Source organism: Branchiostoma floridae, chromosome 14, assembly GCF_000003815.2.
Source record: "Branchiostoma floridae strain S238N-H82 chromosome 14, Bfl_VNyyK, whole genome shotgun sequence".
In the NCBI taxonomy this organism is placed as follows: Eukaryota; Metazoa; Chordata; class Leptocardii; order Amphioxiformes; family Branchiostomatidae; genus Branchiostoma; species Branchiostoma floridae.
In genome coordinates this window covers 13833542-13852533 of record NC_049992.1, presented here as the reverse complement: position 1 = coordinate 13852533, position 18992 = coordinate 13833542, and the positions used below count along the sequence as shown (strand labels likewise).

At 40.2% G+C, this 18992-nt stretch overlaps 1 long non-coding RNA gene across 1 annotated transcript; it reads left to right on the top strand.

The window, feature by feature from the left end:
- Nucleotides 1-10634: 10634 nt before the first annotated feature.
- LOC118430724 lies at nt 10635-12222 on the top strand. Its single transcript, XR_004832892.1, has 2 exons — nt 10635-11193; nt 12058-12222. It is a non-coding gene; the product is annotated as an uncharacterized LOC118430724 (long non-coding RNA).
- The last annotated feature ends 6770 nt before the right edge of the window (nt 12223-18992 follow it).

The following is an 18992-nucleotide window of genomic DNA, read 5'->3' as shown; positions in this document are numbered from 1 at the left end:
CATATGGATATCTACAGCACCCCTTTCACATAGATTCAGTAGTCTCTTGTACATTTTGTTTAGGAAGCTGCTGATAGTTTTTGTGTTCTACTGTCTGTCTACAGTGCTGAACACTTGTAGTTATGTTCTGTATAAATTCTGCTCTGTTTAGCTCTGATTTGATTTCTGTGATTATGATAATGTTTTGATATCTGGTATGTTATCTGATTTGTATAACAGTTACCGATTATGTTCCTTCCGGTCTTTCTGTGTTATATCATCCTATGTTCACTTATAATTTATTTTGAATGTGTCTTATAAGCCCACGTGGGCTGGGCGTTCTAACGCATGACACGTTAATAAAATTCATTCATTCATTGTAGTTAGTGATGTTTATCATAAAGCGATGGGCAAAAAACAGGTTGTAAACTCATCTCTGACAATTGGACTCATCGTTATCATAATATCAATTGAATTGCTAAAAGAATTGCGAGGAATATTTTTAAATATTAGCAAAAGAAAGACGAGATATGTTTCAGAAATACATCTTCATATTGCCCCCTTATACCTTAACATAATGATTCAAAAGTGAATATGTACACATTCAATTTTAATGGCCATGTTGCATTTATGGACGAACGGGATAAAATAACAAAGGTACAATTTGAAGAAATGTATATAGGAAGTGCGGGGGTTAGATAGAGACCAATCTAGTCCACATGTGGTGCCCCCCTTCTAGTTTAGATATTGTAGTACATTGCTACTTATTTGAAGATGATACAAGTCAATGTATAACACTAATAGTTGAAGCAGCTAAATGGGAGGAAACAATTAACCAACAACTGATAAATATACTACAGGTTTTACCTCCTTTAACAACCACACAATTAAATTTCTCTTCACTGCGCTATCAATGATGTTGGTTATAAGAACACTTAAACGATTCTGGCAACTTTTTTCTTTGTTCCACGACAATAGACAACAAAAAATAAATGTCAGATGTCTGTAATGTATGGTTCAGCGGCTTTAGTGTTATTTGTACAAAGAGAATAACGTCTCGACGGTGTACTAATCACCACTTTTGAAGTAAATGTGTTGACAGGTGTGTCATCTGGAATTTGTGACCTTAATGTTAGTGTTGTAATTTGTCATTTCCAATAGTAGTAACTATTTGACTTTTTGTGTAATATCTAGATCAATTTACATACAAATTATGTAAACTGATATTTTTTGGCCATGTCTTGTATTTTCAAACAAAAAAGCAAGGAGATGTAACGTCATATTTCAAAGGACAAAATGAACGATAAGGAAAGATATTCATTACTCTAGTTAACTTTACGTGTTTTGTTTGATCGTATCGGAAGTCATAGGTGGAGTAAGAAACAAAGAAGTCTAGTTTGATATATATTACAAATTGAGACAAAGTACAAGCTTTGGACAAATAGAATCTACCCATACATAGTAGGTATCTAAACTTTACCTTTAGTTTTCCTATCCAGATATTCTGTTTTCGCCAAACGTAGACACATTCCCTGTTACATATATGTGTCTGACATGCGTCAATAATGTAGTTTGTTATAGTTTATTGACGTCACAACATAATGAGCTTCTACATTACGTAAAGAGAGAGAGAGACTTTATTACATTACGTAAACAACAATGTAAAATGGGACAAAGACTAACGTCTGTGTGCTCTGGAGGGGTGGTATCTGGTACATTAGGTGTGTTTAATAGACAATTTGGGTAACGTAACTCATATTCGATATGAACAATGGCAAAGACCATGACAACTGTTCATTGCCACAAAAGAAACAATCACTAAAGAACGCAAATCCCTTTTTCTAACTGGTCTTGTTGCAGTTGAGTTGGCATGCCAGCGCATAAAGTGTTACGATAAAAAAATAAGTGCTATTTTCAGTTGTCAGTCATGATGGAAAAACTATTTTCTATACATTTATTTACCTCGTTACCCTCCATGCTTTTGTTTTAGCTGAATGGGGTGAGAGTTGTCATTTTACTGGCGCTATAACTAAACAGTACTGCATAACCATCTACAAGAAACTAGTACCTTCATGTATGTTACCTAACCCCCTGACGTAAGCTGCCATTGTATCCCTGCTTTAATGGCAGAACCTTCTAGAACAGACTATCCCACTCCGGTGAATGGGAAGGTATAAAGGCAGCCTACAATGTCTCTATAGAACCCAGAATGTCATTAAGACCATCATTGAACTATTTTTTTAAAAATTCGAGTAGTTTTTCTAAAATGACGAATGCTTCTAGTAGGGCGTGGGCGTTTCAATTTGTTAAGCGCGACTTGTTGCCTGCCGTTGTGTTGCGCGCTGGTCCAGACATGCAAATCTGGGGGATGCACCGATCGGACAGACAAAATTGTCGTCAATACACATGTTGAAATGTATGAATGTTTATACATTATGCGCTACTGTATCGTAAATGCCTAGAATATCTCCCTGTTCTTGTGATGTATGTACCGATAATTATTGTGAGCGTCATAAATGACTAGAAACGGGGCATCTACGAACAGAACATTATTGTCGAGTGAAGTTGCAAACATTGTCAGTATCCAGACTAGAATCACTGTTACTCTGAACCGAATCCACGCCGTGATCAGATCTCAGCTACATTTTTTCCTTTTCCTCAGAGTGTACGAAAATGAACTGAAATATGTCTGATTTATACCAGTCATGTGTTATATACAATTACTAACTAATTCTATGTGTACTTTGGTTATTGTAAGGTTCTTGTAGTTAGGTTATTGCCATTGCTTTACGTGCGCACGTCTAATGATCGGAGAGTCATGGAGACAGTGAATAGTTCTAAATGGCTGCACCAGAGTTCCAAATCTAGATGTCACTCTAAATGGCTGCACCAGAGTTCCAAATCTAGATGTCACTCTAAATGGCTGCACCAGAGTTCCAAATCTAGATGTCACTCTAAATGGCTGCACCAGAGTTCCAAATCTAGATGTCACTCTAAATGGCTGCACCAGAGTTCCAAATCTAGATGTCACTCTAAATGGCTGCACCAGAGTTCCAAATCTAGATGTCACTCTAAATGGCTGCACCAGAGTTCCAAATCTAGATGTCACTCTAAATGGCTGCACCAGAGTTCCAAATCTAGATGTCACTCTAAATGGCTGCACCAGAGTTCCAAATCTAGATGTCACGACTGTGCGTGGCTGTCCATGGCTTTAGATATATGACTTAGATATATAAGATAGGGTAGATCTATAACTTGTAGATATTGATTCAAAATAAATGATTTTACTATTTCTTACATATATGACCGTTTTGTCTACCCTCCATTGTGTGGCACACATATTTTTTTGTATTCTGAACTTGACGAAAAATGTCTGTAAAATGTCAGTAAGAACACCATTTGTATTTTCTGGAAACTTTATACGTCTGTAATTCCTTACACAAGCGGCGAAGACCGCAAGCAATGAGACCTGACCCATGAGCTATGTACTGCCAGAAAATCACCATATAGAATTAGCGACACTAAGTGTAGAAACTACATTAAGGACACCTGGTCCCATACTGTCAATCTCTCAAGTATGGGATCATTTTTAATATGTGCATGCTCAAGCATGGGTCGTACATGAAACAGTTGTCCAAATTTTCTAACAAAAGCAACTCATTAGAGATAAGCTTACACTTCACTTCAGCTTAAACATCAAAATTTGGGTCTCCCCATGGTTCTGAAACTTTTGCTGTTGTGTATTTTCCATGGACATTATAAGAAATAAGAGCTACTGGATCACCTGCACTAAGGGATTAGTGAAACGTTTAAGACACTTTGCTTTAACGCTAATGTAACTGATATTGAGTTTGAACTGAAAAGAATGTCGATAATGATAGTATTACATGCTTCGGAAAGGGTTTGACAGAACTATGGACAGAAAGTTGATATCTTCAACAGCGTTCCGAAAGGTCACATCCCCCAACGAAGTTACATAGGCAAATACGTACCCGACTTTGGTGTGGATATTTACAGATTCAACAAGGGTTCATACCATTGGGCGCACCTTTCAAGTTTCTTCAATGCCACGAGTGTCTAGTAAATGCACGATGCGACTACGCCGCGGTGTTGTAAGCTCGTACCATGCAGTGTTCTACACGATAGCAAAGGACCAATGTTGTTGCCGTGAAGACATCTGGACTTCGCCGACTGTACCTACCATGATGGATACCTTCTGTGGTTTGGGCGATCGTGTGGTTGAGACGAAGCCCTTACCCCAAAAGGTGTCTGTCATGGTAAGCTTCAACTGCCGTAAGATTGTCATCTCCCGTGAATTGACCTGATCTATCTGCAGCTTGGGTAGGGCTTGATGCTTTTTTTTATATATCCCTGCATATGAAATAATCTAACAAAGTTGTCCTATGTTTCCTGCCTATGTCAGCAATGTCCAAGAGAGAACCCCGGGTCGCCATCCTGGTTGATGAATCGTTTGTACTAGGGATTGGTACCGGTACGGTGTACCAGTATAAAACAGTTTTTTCTTGTCGGACCGGTCCTGATAAACCGAACCTGAAACAATCAGTGGACCGGGCTTTGGACCGATTAGAAATTGAGCAGATTTTAGGCTCGTTCTCATTTAAATGTCGAAATGCTGTCGCCTGACTTTACGCCTTGATATGGAGCAAATTATAGACAACATCGCTGATTCCTTCATTTTTCCACAACCCCAGTAATGTTTTACAAAACATGCACAACAACATTCGTATAGGTTGATGGGTTAGAAGATTATTATAGCCACGGGTGGGATTTCACATCCTAAAAAATGGCTGTCGCCTGAGAAGAAACGAAGAATTTTAATAGTTGCCAAAAATGGAACACGTCAGTTCCCAGAATGATCACGTCAGATCGCTCCTGTCACTGATCTTGCAGGTTATGTGAGGTGGTTTATGCCTGTCACCAGATTCTGTAACAAACGTTACCACCACTAGTACGATGGTTGCCACGGGTATATTATGCACGCATAAGACTAGAAATGGCCGTTTTTGTGACGCTGTACAGTTTTTCTGGCTTTCTAAAGAAACAAGAAAGGGTTGTTGACTGTCAGATGTATCCCACCTTGCTTAACAAAATGTTGTACAGAAATGACTGTAACAAACGTTACCATTGTTCGAGGCTGTCTAAGCTTTCTATTTGACCTGGTGCAAAAAAGCTGCCCACTTTTCAAATGTCCCTAGGGACATCCACTTATACCTAAATGATGTAGTCAATAAGGTAAGTCCTTTCGAAGAAAACAGGGTAAAGTCTACTACATGTTGTAACAAACGTTACCGGTAACGTTTGTTACATGCCCTGTAATGCATTACCAATGGGACCGAAAATAATAAGTTGCCATTTTTTGGCTATAGTTCGAAGAGGAATTTTCCCAAACAACCAAGTAGTTTTCAGTGAAAATAAAGCCGATTTATTTTTCGACCAAAAAAATGCAATTTTCGACATTTCAATGAGAACGAGTGTCTAAGGGCAGGCGTTTACGTGTTTGGGGGCTTACCGGGTCAAGAAAGAGCGAAGTAGAGGAGAGTTTATAGTCATTTTTACCAAGTTTCTACAGTCAAACTTGGTCTAGGATAGAATTTTCAAGACGCCAGTAGAAGTCGGATACTCCATCAAACAGGTTACTTTGTAGCGAAATGGAGCATTGCTTTGCGTTTTTCCCATCCGCAAGTTTTCATCGAGAATTAGGTCCATGTCCTCTGGACCTGGGCCGTACCTCTACCTGTACATTTACCTGAATTCCCTGCCCCGGTACGCCCCCCCCCCCCCTAGTTTGCACTTATCAATAATCAGTGGCAAAGTCAGTTGTTGATAATTAATAACAATTTATAGCCCCGAGGGTGGAATCCCAGTTGAAATGTGTTGTCAGGAATTTACAGTGTTTGTTGTTGATACAATAAAATTCACCACGGTTCTTGCAATGTTTCTTGAGCGTCGCATCGGAAATGTCTTTTTGACATAGCATTTTTGGAAACTATACCTGGAATATCACATTTATTTACACAAACACGACCTTATACGATACGAACTATAGGCGTGCTTCTTATGTCACATATGGTTAGCTTAGCTAAATCTCAATGCCAGACTTTTGTTAGATAAGATAGAATAGAAATGTACTGATAAGCTGTAGATAGCTTACAATTTTCAAATTACATATTCGTGGCTGAACGCCACATGGTATTGGGCACCTTATGACGTTTAAATCAATGCACATCTTTGTCAAACTTGTCTAGTAGCTTTCAGTCCGAAATATTGCCCCTTGGTGTTTTGCAGGTTCCTGGATACACTCCGAAATAATTTCATTGCGAAACAAGATCTTCGGATCTATACCTAACAAGATGAACCTAGACAGACGTTGTCTCCTTACGTAGGTAAAACAACTGCTTGCGTCATCCTTAAGCAGCAGCCCATTGTAACGGGGCTTTGTCTATTTCGAATTCATTCCCAGATATTCTCACAGGATCGTGCTCTATTGTAATTAGTACTAATAGGCAATTTTGTGGGGCTGCTGTCCTTTCTGTTAGTCTGTTTCTGGAAGCATGAGTGCACACTGCACATAACGGCACTCCTCATCATGTCTAGCCTTTAGCAACAGGATGGTTGCCTCCCGTTTGCGTCACGGCTGTCAGGTGGGTGCGCGCACACAGCTAGCGTTTTTCGGTTCAACAAAACAAAAAACATTGTCATGATGTCATCTATCCTAATTACATCCTTCTAAAGTGCACAGCTGGTATCGTCGAAAGCCTCTCAAATTACCAGATACGTGTTTGTAAGATATGTTTGCAAGATATGTTGTTCACTGTGCCCTGTTTGAGAGATAAACTGAAGAAATCCATGAAAACTGTTCTGTTACATTTCAATGGTGTTGTACTTTTATCGCATTTTATCTTCTTTTGCAGCGTGAGTCAATACGTATAATATGCGCCAAAATATCAGCTGTATTCTAACAAGGAATGTTTAGGGATAATCTTTACAAGAAAACGTCCAATGTACTGAAAATGGGTGACCGATACAACGAAGAGTGGAGCGGTTGATCATGAGTTCAATCCCCGCCCCGGCCGAGCCATACTTCTACATGCTACTTTCTCTGGTTAGCACTCAGCATTTTGGAAAGGGTATAGTAGTTGAACACCCACCATCACCGTTGGACTTCCCCCTACTGTAGTGAATGTACAAGGTCATGTGGCCACGTGCTATTGAAACGGAGATAATCGCCCTTTGTGCCATCTGATGCGGGAAGGACATTACATTTTGGGCACTGCTATATTTGGGATTGTCAAGAGGGCAAAAGTTCAACCTAACTGTTAGTCTCCTACCGGTTAGTTTAAGTCTCGCACGCGAGTGTTTGTGGATTCAACACTCGTTCGGAGCATCATTTTTGATGTGTGTGTGTGTGTGTGTGTGTGTGTGTGTGTGTGTGTGTGTGTGTGTGTGTGTGTGTGTGTGTGTGTGTGTGTGTGTGTGTGTGCGTGTGTGTGCGTGTGTGTGCGTGTGTGCGTGTGTGTGTATTCATGCAATAGTGCTGGCAGCTAAGATAAAGTTCCTATTCCTACATGTATGACCCTATGGTAAGTCGAACGACACAAGGTAACCCTTTTTATGAAATACCTAGTAGTCCATCAGTCTTTGTCTTTATAGCGTATTAATACAGCCATGGTAAACTTACCATTTCACCTTCTAGCAGATTACATATCATAGTCACTAACACGTAGCTACACTTAGTCTTTAGGTCACTTTTAAGTCTAATATCTTACCTCAAACCTGTACTACATTGTTGTTATTAGAAGATTTGTAAACCACCGCAGTGTGAAAAGCTAGCGAAGCTAGAACAATGCAGTCTTAAAGGTCTCGCGCACATTAGGTACAAGATGAGATTACAAGAGGAACTGCTACCTTGTAGGCCAGGTCTACCATATACTCCACGTGGGTGGCAACTATTGGTTGGAAACAGATCTTATTAAGCTAGTAAAGCTGAATTGGATTTTATGAGTTTGCTATTCTAACATACCGGAATTATGTGTTTATAACTTTCAAGAGCAGACGTGAAAATATTATGTGATATTTTGTACGATTACTCTATTACAAATGTGTATACATATATAACTCAACGCACTGGAATGAAGAACTTGTTGCCTTGCCAGACTGGTATTGAACTCTGCGGGGGGTTTGCGTACCTGGAGGTAAGAAATATCCTCCCATGTAATGGCACACTGTGATCCCTAATGTGTTTTGACACTATCGAATGAAATATTAGAAATGATAATCAAACTTTCAAGTTAATTTCCATAAACAGCTCCTCTGTAATTATTTCATAACACAATGCATAAGATATATTAATCTTCCACATACAAAGGTAAATGCTTTTGGCTCAGTGGCAACAATAAAAAAACAGTCGTTCGCATTTAATTGCGATAGAATCATAACGAATCGTACTGGAAATTGTCCTCTAGCTCTGTTACTATGCTTTGATGGTTCCAATGAAAGTTAGTGCTGTCTATTACAATGAAAAGGGAGCGATATCTGTTCAGCCGTCTAGGCAGCGAAAAGAGACGATGATATCAATCATACTCTGTTAGATACAATTATTTATCCCCAGTTATAACACATACAAAGTAATATGGAATAACGTCCACCTTTTCATATGCATAACAACCTGAGTGTGTTACAACAAGGAGGTTCCTTACAACGAGAGCTTTGACATGGCAGACTGCCAGGCCTGTCCTTGGTGCTGAATATTTAACAGTACTGTTTGTTTTCACACGGTTGCATATATTAGCCTACAGGGCAATTTTGTTAGGTCAACTAGTCCACTCTTTTGATCTAAAACATGGATACAGTGTATGTTACCCCGTACGCTACCTGGACGTAGCTACTGAATCAGCTGCCCTCATATGGCCTAGGAGATGTGTACGCGACATGTATTATGTAAGTAACACGTATTATGATATCGAGGAGTTTAACATTCGAAAACAACTATTCACATACATCACCCTAACTCCACACAAGTTATCTTAAACACACCAAGAGTCATTTATCGATAACGCACTGAAATTAACCTTTTTGATTTGTTGCAGCAGAACGCAGTTAGCTGCTATTGAAAAAACAAACATGGGGATTACATGCTGACAAAAACATACCTGTCGTCACTACTTGGTTGATTCCTGAAGCTCGTATGGTAAACTTCTGCATACGAAGTATGCTTAACCTCAAATGCGTCAGAAATTCATCTCGACGTGGAGTGTTGTCGTTGACGCGGCAAACCAAGAGCCCCTTGGTGGATTACAGTGACCGATGCAGCGGCTCGGGTGAAGCGGAATGTGGGGGAGGGGGCCCATGTTCCACGCGCCGGTACAAACCAGCATCTCTCCCGACCACGTACACGCTTCATCCGAACAGTTAATACCAGTCCACTGCTTTTGACGTCAATGCAGAATCTCTGTTTCATGTGCCCGATCACGAGTTGACCCCCTCCCACTTACTACAAGCACGTCGTGACTATGTGCCACATTTCGTTGCTTAGAGGCAAGGAAAGGGGCGCATCAAGCATCCAATTATGACACCAAATTGTGTTTTCCTATAGTTTAAGGCTGTCACCCACGCATTGTGTCTCTGGGGTATTCATATGAGTGATAAACAAAGGCTTTATTTTCCAAGAAAAATAGCTTGACTCTCAATTGCATACTTAGATTTTGCCATTTCTGAATTAAGTGTAGAAGAACTTAAATTTTCGATGCAATGTATTAGTCCTCATCATAGTAATGTACGCACGAATTTTTATCAACAGCTCACCTGACAGTGCACGGTGGTGTGCATCTCTGATGCTACTAGACCTTCTTACAGGTAGAAGATGAATGATTATCTACTTGCCCTAAGATTCTCGTCTGCAAGTGCTTCAACATAAATATCGATATTTGTCTTTTAACTCCAATGGTTTCGACTGAAGAATGAAGCGTATTTCATAGAGAAAGAATGTGTTAACCACCGTAAAATTTTAGAAACTGGCATCATCTATACGGAATGAGTTCATACATGTGCTTCGGGCTTAGACAGTTTGGACATGGTCAAGTTTGGACTCCCATCAACTATCTCACGGTTAGCGATGACAATCCGCTGTTGGTGCCAGCTCCCCGATCTAATGCAGGCTACGTCTGCAATTACAACGGCATTCACCTTCACATAAAATAATACAAGGACTAAAATTCATAAAGGGCAGGGGGGGGGGGTAATTTTTGAAAAGAAGCGAAGTGGGAGACGATCACGACATGGACGCTTAGAGCAGTACGGCCGTTGTCTCGGCTATCCAACCCTCTCCCGTGTAGTAACAATTTACGGGGCCTGCGCAGCCAATCGATCAGTCCGGTTATTACGTCACGCATGTAGATTAGGGCGGGCGCCTTCCATTACATGGGGTCAAAGGGGGGCAAATCCATATTTGGTGGGCACGATATTCGTAGGGCACGTTTGTCCTCAGGACATTGACCTTTAGGTTTGAAGAGGAAGCAAAATTTCTATGCAAATGTTTGAACATCGCCATTGACAGAAGTAGACCTACATGGTGCCCTTAAAACGATGTAGTAAGTTGCGATTAAAATGCGGATTCTCTTAGATTTAACTCAGCAAGATCTAAAAAGGCAGATCAATGTTTGAATGCTTCTTAAAGACAATCATGGACATATGAGAAACAGCACATACTCTAGTTCAGATACAAAGAGATCACTATGACGTCATCAGTGGCGTCATCATGGTGCGTGGCAGTTTGTATTTTTGAATGAAGCCAAAACAAACCTGTTCAGATCTGGGGAGACAAGCTGTCCATCGGTAAGGGAGCAGGCGCACAAAGGTTCGTCTGGACTGCTTCGTATATCAACGTCTCTTCTCGGAGGTCAAGGTTAGGGTTATGACGTAGACTTCAAGGCTAAACAAACATCTAAAAAGCCCCGAAGCCACGTGAATTATACAGTCTGTCGGCTCTGCTTAATCCTTTCAGCGGTTTCTTCCCCGTTCCTAACGACAGGTTCTGACGTTGACATGTCACATCAATCTAGAGACTGCTTTGCGGCTTCATCTTGAACTTGAATGACCTAGGAGGAAATTGTAACGTAACAGTCACGGAGGCTTTTCACGGAGGGAAAGGACAACACATGGAGTTGTTCACACGGCGCATGCGGGGACGTCGCTGTAGTGAGTGTTTTAAGTCAACACTTTTATTTCGGGACTCACGTGATTTGCAACGTGCACAGCTAGTCACGACGACTGGCTGAGGCGGTGCCCGTGGAGGGTTGAGGAGACAGATAGGATGGATATTAGCATAAGTCAATGACACAATGGTAGCAAAACTGGGTCGCCTGGGGAGACACAAGTCGACTACAACTGACTTTGCCGGTACAGAGCTTGCGCAAATCAGATAGAGATGGAAAATAATCAGATGGCTCAAAGCAGCGACCTTTCAACATGACTATATACAGCCCAGGCGTAAACAAAGCTATTATCTTCGTCCTTCGCATTATCCTATTACAATCGTGCGACAATCATGTGCCAACGTCAACCATCTTGGAGATACCGCCTGGTTTAATCATCTTTTGCGTAAACGACACTTACCGTCCTCGATTCACCCCCTCCTCAATTGAAAATAGCTGTTTACCCATACTATCATGATTAAAACCAGCATATTCGCGTACAGGTTACAGAAGGTACTACGTCATGAGTGACTACCTAGCTAGATCTATAGAACAAACAGAAATGCTAGATCCACTGGTGGCTTTGTTGTGACGGAAAGAGTGATGTTATTAGAATTGACAAAACAATGCTTACGTCAAAATGTCGTTCGAAAAAATTGTTTTTGAAAAGACGCGTGCCAAAGCATGCTTTTCTATCGATTATCTGCTAGAGACATATCTCTCCCGTGAGATTATTTATTACATATCGTGCGTATTCGGAGGAAGAGCTCGTGGTCATTTATTCATCTCCTCTGATCACTAAGACACGAATACGTATGGTTCTGGCATTTGTTAGAGGTGCAGACATAGAATGTGTATTGTGTTGCAGCCCCACCCTGGTGCAAGGAGCGGTATGTAGATGTACAGCGGGGCGCGTCCCGCCTCTAGCCGAGCCTCCCGCGTGATCCCCTCGGTTCCACCCCGCTGCAGCACAAGGACGTGCACCCTGTCTGCGATGGCAAGGATTGATCGACCAGACGTGCTGATATTGAGAGAAAAAAACAGGGTCATCTCAGGATAGGCACAAATACCGGGACGACTCCTTGTTGCCATGGCGACGGAGTCATGATCCCTGACGTCAAACATGTCGTCATCGTATCGATCGCTGCGCAGCCGGCGTTCAGTATTCTCCCCGCGAGCTCGTACGGTGGCGTTTGTCATGCAGACCTAAGTAACGTTCGGGGATACAACTGCTTCTGCAATGGGAACGCGTAGGTGTCCTAGTCGCTCAAAATAGCAAAACCTTTTTTGTGATTCCGATTGAAAAACAGGTACAGTTCTCTTTGTCATTTGTTTACATGCCAGAATAAACAACAATGTTTTCTATTTCGAATGAGAAAGAGGCCCCCCTATGTGACTGCGGATTTAAGTTCAAATCAACAGCAACAGAGGTTTTGAGAAAAACAAATAAGTTACGAGCATATGTTACTGAAAAATTTGGTTGAGCCTACCCTAGTAAGTTTGATTTGATTTGATTTATTTTGCACAATTTTTAGAAAAGATAACATAACACAAATTAAAGGATGAAAGAACGTGCTCTTCCCCCAAAAGTAACAAATTATAATACAATTTAACAATTCATAAGCTAATACGGATTGAATAGATGGGAACATTATACATAATAACAATAATATAACCCAAAGTATTATATCAATTAACAAAATGGAAGGAAATTATAATAGTTCAATACTCAATAACTAAGCAAATATTGGTAGAGAAATAGAACACCATTAGAAATGTAACAACTAAAAAAGCAAGCAAAATGTAGAAATAGAAAAACAATGAATAGGAGATTAATTAGATGTTTGATTATCTAATAGTGACTTTTTAACATGGTCTTGAAGCTGGGTAATAATTGACAAAGTTGTAAGGTTTGACTCGATCTATTCCAAATTTGCGGGTATCTGAACATCTTGTTTTTTTCCAGGTATTAAAGTTTGACATGTCATACATTCTCAAGTTAGAAGTTCAGCTTTGAAGGGTTAGTTATTTGTGGTTATTCTAACAATCAGCTTCGAAATTCATTTCAAAGAAGGCCAAGTATCTGAAAGTCGACGGCGATGACAATTGTGACTTCGTTGCGTTTGTATTTTACATTACGTTAGGCCATGTTGATTTGATTATATGGATGACATCCGCGCTCGCACCAATTTTCGCCCATTTCCAAAAAAAAAAGTTTTCGGTTTTCGACCACACAATAAATTGTGCAAAACAGCTGTAAAATGAGCACAAATATTCCGTAGATAGAAAAAAGGTATCTGAAAACAGATAACTAATGCCATAGAATGCCAAAATAAATCTAAAGTCAAAGAATAAGATGTAAAAGGACAGAAAGAAATATATGTTGTTTGTAGGGGGAGGTACCAGTACAGAAAATTAAGGTCCAGTGTATCATTTCCAGGTCTGAACCTGAACCTGGACCTGATTGTCTGTGGAAACTTGCAATTCAACTTGGAACTTGCAATACTCAAAACAATGGCAATTGGTCAATTTTGCTACAAAGGAATCTGTTTGGTGGATTATTGGAATCCCACTGGCATTTTAAAATTCCATCTCCATGTAATAAAGACTAACTCACTGTCTCTGTACCTTTGACTATAGAAACTTGGTACAATTGACTATATGTTGTCTTCTTGGCCCCCGGTAAGACCCCAAATGCCTTTATTCGCTCGCTCGCATCAGTTTTGGAGTTTCCAGAGGATGTCATCCATATAATCAAATCAACATGGCCTTACGTCATATACTGTGACATATTTGCGAATAAGAAGAGCTACTTACGCGTTTTTGTGTCCTACAGCACGCAACGAGTATCAGAAATTTGTCCCGAAAACAGGAAACGCCCCCTCCACCCCCTCCATACTGATCAGACTAATGACGTACAATTGATAAATGTAGATAAATTTTCAATAGGAAACATATTTCCAAATCATTTTGGCACACTGCGTACGAATAAAAGAAATGGGGCTGACTCTTTAATTTCGTTGCAGTCGTATGTAACAACGCATGAACATGCAATGCTCATCGGAACAAAGGATACTATAAGTCATATCTGAAAATAGATCTAAACTTTCAACAGAATGCTCTTATTTCCATCATCACTACATATCCATATGAAAATGATAAAAAATGTTTTAAAAACAGCTAAGAGCTCGTATCTAATCATATAAATTAGTTATTGATCTGCATAATAAGCATTAATTTGGTATATCGTCAACTGAGGTGTCTTTTTACCAAAACATTATGGCTGGTCATCAGCTTCTTTCAAATTAATAAAATCGGCTCTTGCAGTTCCAAAAACAGACGAAGGAAGTCTAAATGTACCTACACCATTTTGTGTTCCAAGAGGTATCTACTACTTTGAGATTTTGACTATAGCATGTCAAGAACATGGAATATCGAACCTGCGGTACCAAAAGGGAGGGCTATCATTGACCTTGACCTTCATCCTCCGAACCCTCACCCCACCCACCAAAGTTCACAAGGATCTATTCACAGCTTATCCTGTTCACAAACAAATATACAAACAAAGAAACTAACTCAGACATAAACACACAGGACATCAAAAGCATTACCTTTTTGGCGAAGATAATAAAGGCACATTTTTGTTGATAGCTATACCTGTCTAGGTGTTTGATCCTTTTGTTGGTATTCACATTATCTGCTCTTGTAACCATATCCCCCCAAACCTGAAATGAAGAAGCCCTTGCAGTCAACGATCCCACAGAACGTCGGATCCAGGTCCGTTATCTTCTTTACCTCACAAAGGCTTGTAGAGAGACATGACGCCTACTAATGGTGTAATAAAACTCAGTGACGTCATCAACGTCCTACTTTTCCGGCCAATTACTGCAAGGTTTTAGTATTACGGCTCTTGTTATGGGAGAAATCATAATAGACGTACGCAATACATGCGAGGTTTCAAATGATTTGAGCACTAATTACTGCTCGCTTACACCATCATATCTCAGTGAAGTACCAAGTGCTACCGATAAGCCAGAGGCAAAGAGGCACCCGAAGGGTTTTGCCACTTATCGGGCATAAATGTGCACCCAATTGGTGATATCGTCACACATGTTTTCTACCACCTTAAAACGTGTTTAGACAACCTGATGCAAGGAAGAAGTAAAGACATTGAAGATTTGATTCTAAAACACAGATGGTGAGAGTTTGTAGGTGTAACAACAGCTAACCTAAAGGAACGTGGCTGTATATGTAATCTACAGGAACCATTCTATACATGTGAGCATAACTATTTTTGCGTAAGCAAGAAACATACTTTTAACTGACCTTAAACTAGCTGGAGGAAGCTAGTATCTAATTAATAGCAATTATAGTACACTTTCCTGGTACTCGTTGGGCCTCTCATTCGGCCTCCCTTTGTACTCTCCAAACGTATTGGTGTACCATCACCATCATCATTTGCAGGGGATGATAAACTTATAAAGTTTTATCTTTCTTGCAATTTCGATATCGTTATGACGCAGTATAGCGAATTTTGTACAATATGCCAGTCAGAAACTCGTTGATATGATATGCAACATGAAAATCTACAAACTTACGGTATTATTGTTTAAATGTTGCCAACTATAAATGTCAGAAAAGGTCACCAAGTTTGAAAGTCCTAGCTCACGTTGTTCAGTAGTTAGACGACGTCAAAGGGGCACTTTTTCCACTCGTGTCCATGGATCACATAAATTATGCATGCATGTCTTCTTATTCTGTATCCTTTATTTTTTGAAGTAAATGTATCAAGCCATCAAGCGACTGTTATTCTCTTTGGACTGTGACTTGGCAAAATACGCTTGGGGATAAACTCACGACTAAGTTCTGGTTCCCGGTGTTTTCTAATGACCCCGAAAACATCGCATCCTGTCAGGATGTTTCCCTACTGTGCTGACATGGAACGTGCCGCGGGTAACTTTGCGGGGTGGAGGCGGCACGGGCAATGACAGGTCATTGACTCATGGACTGCTGCAATGCGTGATTATGTCGAGCTGTGGCGCTTTTCCTCGTAGATGTATGGAATGTTCCCCGCTTTTATTTCTAGGCATGGGAATCAAATACACAAACACGTTATGAGAGGGATTAGTTGTGGATCGGAAGGATAGGCAATCTGGTCAAGCTACCTCCTGTCTGTTGAATTGGAATCCCTATCGACCTCGAAAAGTTCGTTTGGTCTGAGGCGATTTCACAAGATATGTCTTGTTTACTGGCAGATATTGACAACAAAAATAAACACAGTCCCTTATAGGTACACAGAACAAAATTTTCCACATACTGCTATCATGTTCAACTCATTTATCCGCACACGTAGGTCAATTTCCCTATACTTTATTCCAAATGCGAGACCAGATGACTCGATCATACATGACTAACTACGTTATTAAGTATACGTGATTGCAATCAAAGAAAATTGACAAAATCACCAAAGCAAGATTTGATATCTATGAAGCATTGCAGGTACTCTTGCTAATAGGTTAATGATCTTCTACTGCCAGTGCTATATAGCCATGGTTCGCAGAATTGTTTTCCGTCTACTATGTTTTTCGTCACGACGGAGGATGTCGTGAGAAGCGGGGGAGCAGTTCTGACGGGACGTGTGTTCGTGAGCTGCGGTAGAGAGGTTTTGTACATCGCTAATTGGTCCTCATTGAGGAATAGTAGGTCACGACCTCTTTTGTGGAGTATTGGCGAACTCACGATAACACATATATTTACATATAGGTCGTGTCTGAGGAAACATTAAGGATGTCATCTGCCGGGAAAGCAGGGCCGTATCAGAAAAAGGGTTGAAAAGTGCCCACAGAAATATTGCTTGTCTTCACTATATGTATGCGTGATTTGTACACCCACATAATGCATATCAAACAGAACAGAACAGTGACTTAACATAACTGTCTGTTTGGAGAATTAATGTGATAAAGGGGTTGCTATCACATTAATTCTCCAGAAGAAGATTGTAGTAACACTCATTTGGTGAATTAATGTGATATAAAAACCTAAATCCTTTATCACAACTTTTTCAGTTATCACGACATTTATTTTAAATACTTTTCAGTGCTAAATAAATGTGATAAATAATCAGGTCTTCATATTTCACTTGATGCATCATTCTTCGTTTTCAAGTGATTGAAACAAATATTTTAGAAATTCTAGTCCATCCTCAGCCCATCAAACGGCCACCCTGGTGGTCATTCACACCGCTAATCAGTTATCCACTTTTACAGCATTTTCAAAGAAAAGCAAGTAAAAGACTAGTTTAATCTGTCTCACATTGATATGTTTCACCACGTATTGTGATTGGATACGCTAGCCCTTCAGAAAGAGATAGACATGTCTGCAGGGAACGTAAACTCGACAACATCTACTAGTATCTGTGAAATAGCTCTTCGAACCTTTTCGGAATAAAATTTCACATTTTATGTCGTTATTATCAGCGCTCAATGAAATAAAGAAGAATGTAGTCACAAATATCGCTTTCATACTGTGCATGCTTATAGATTCAACATGATCTATCAACCAAACAATGTGTGATTTACAGGGATATAATGCATATCCTGTATGTAGCCCTGAGCTGAATCATGATCGGTAGAAAATGGTCCAAAGGAATTTTAACATTTCTAACATCTGATTGTTTTTTTTTTCTATTGGCATTTTCCAACCAGTAGTCAATTTACAATTTAGATAATGATATTGCGATTGGTGTTCCTGGGCAGCAGACTTACAATGCGTTGATGGGTAAATAGCCGTTAGGACGAAAAGGACTATGATGATGATGATGATGATGATTAGTCGATCATGTACACATTGAGGTCAAGTTGCTGCAGGGGTTTCATTGACCGCTAGAGGATGCTCTTACATATCCCGTGCGAAATAACATGTGCAATGTGGGCGAGTGTAATTCGATTATATGACGCTAGGTAGCGCGCTTGACACGTCGCGAACAATGTGGGTGGTGGGCAATGAGTTGTTTGGAGGAGAGCGGAATTCAGGATAATTTGCTCACATGTTACAGCAACTACATGTGTGTATGACTTCCAAAATGCAAAGAGGAACGCTGTCTTGCCTCATACAGGTAAGCCTCAAAAGGTGTGAATGCCTCATCATAAAATCTGTTTATTTTCCAATAGCTCCAACATCCGGTCTACCGAATTTTTCAGGTCCGGTTTTTCTGGACCGGTCCAATGAAGAAAAACGGTTTTGTACCGGTACGATGTACCGGTACCCACCCCTAAGACACACACACAGAGACAAACAAACGCACACACGCGCAGACACAAACATAGATACAGAGTTACAGACACACACACACACTTACCTCTGTTCACACGAGTAACAAGCAAAACAAGTGGATTGCTATTGAAGTACATGGTGCCGAGAAAACTGCGCCTACTGGGCGTGGACAAATAATCATCATTTTGGAAGCGAATTGTGCTGTACGTCGTGATCAGGTTTCTTTTTAAACAAACCGCAATTTTCTGTAGCACTTTATATTAGATGTATATACGAAAGCAACACAATAGGCATAAGGGAAGTCTGTACATTGCAAAGGGTCATGACATTGAATTTGTTTTTATTTTCCATTTGCTCTTGTCCTGATCATGGGTGAAACAGATGTCTGCAGCTTTTCTACAATTACATTTTTAAGCCCCGTTTACAAATCAAGAATTTAGCTCGGCCGAGTTGTCAGCGAGTTCTAAATTACGAGGAGGTATGGCCCTGATGCCGACGATGAAACTCTGTCATTTGTTCGTAGGCATCAGA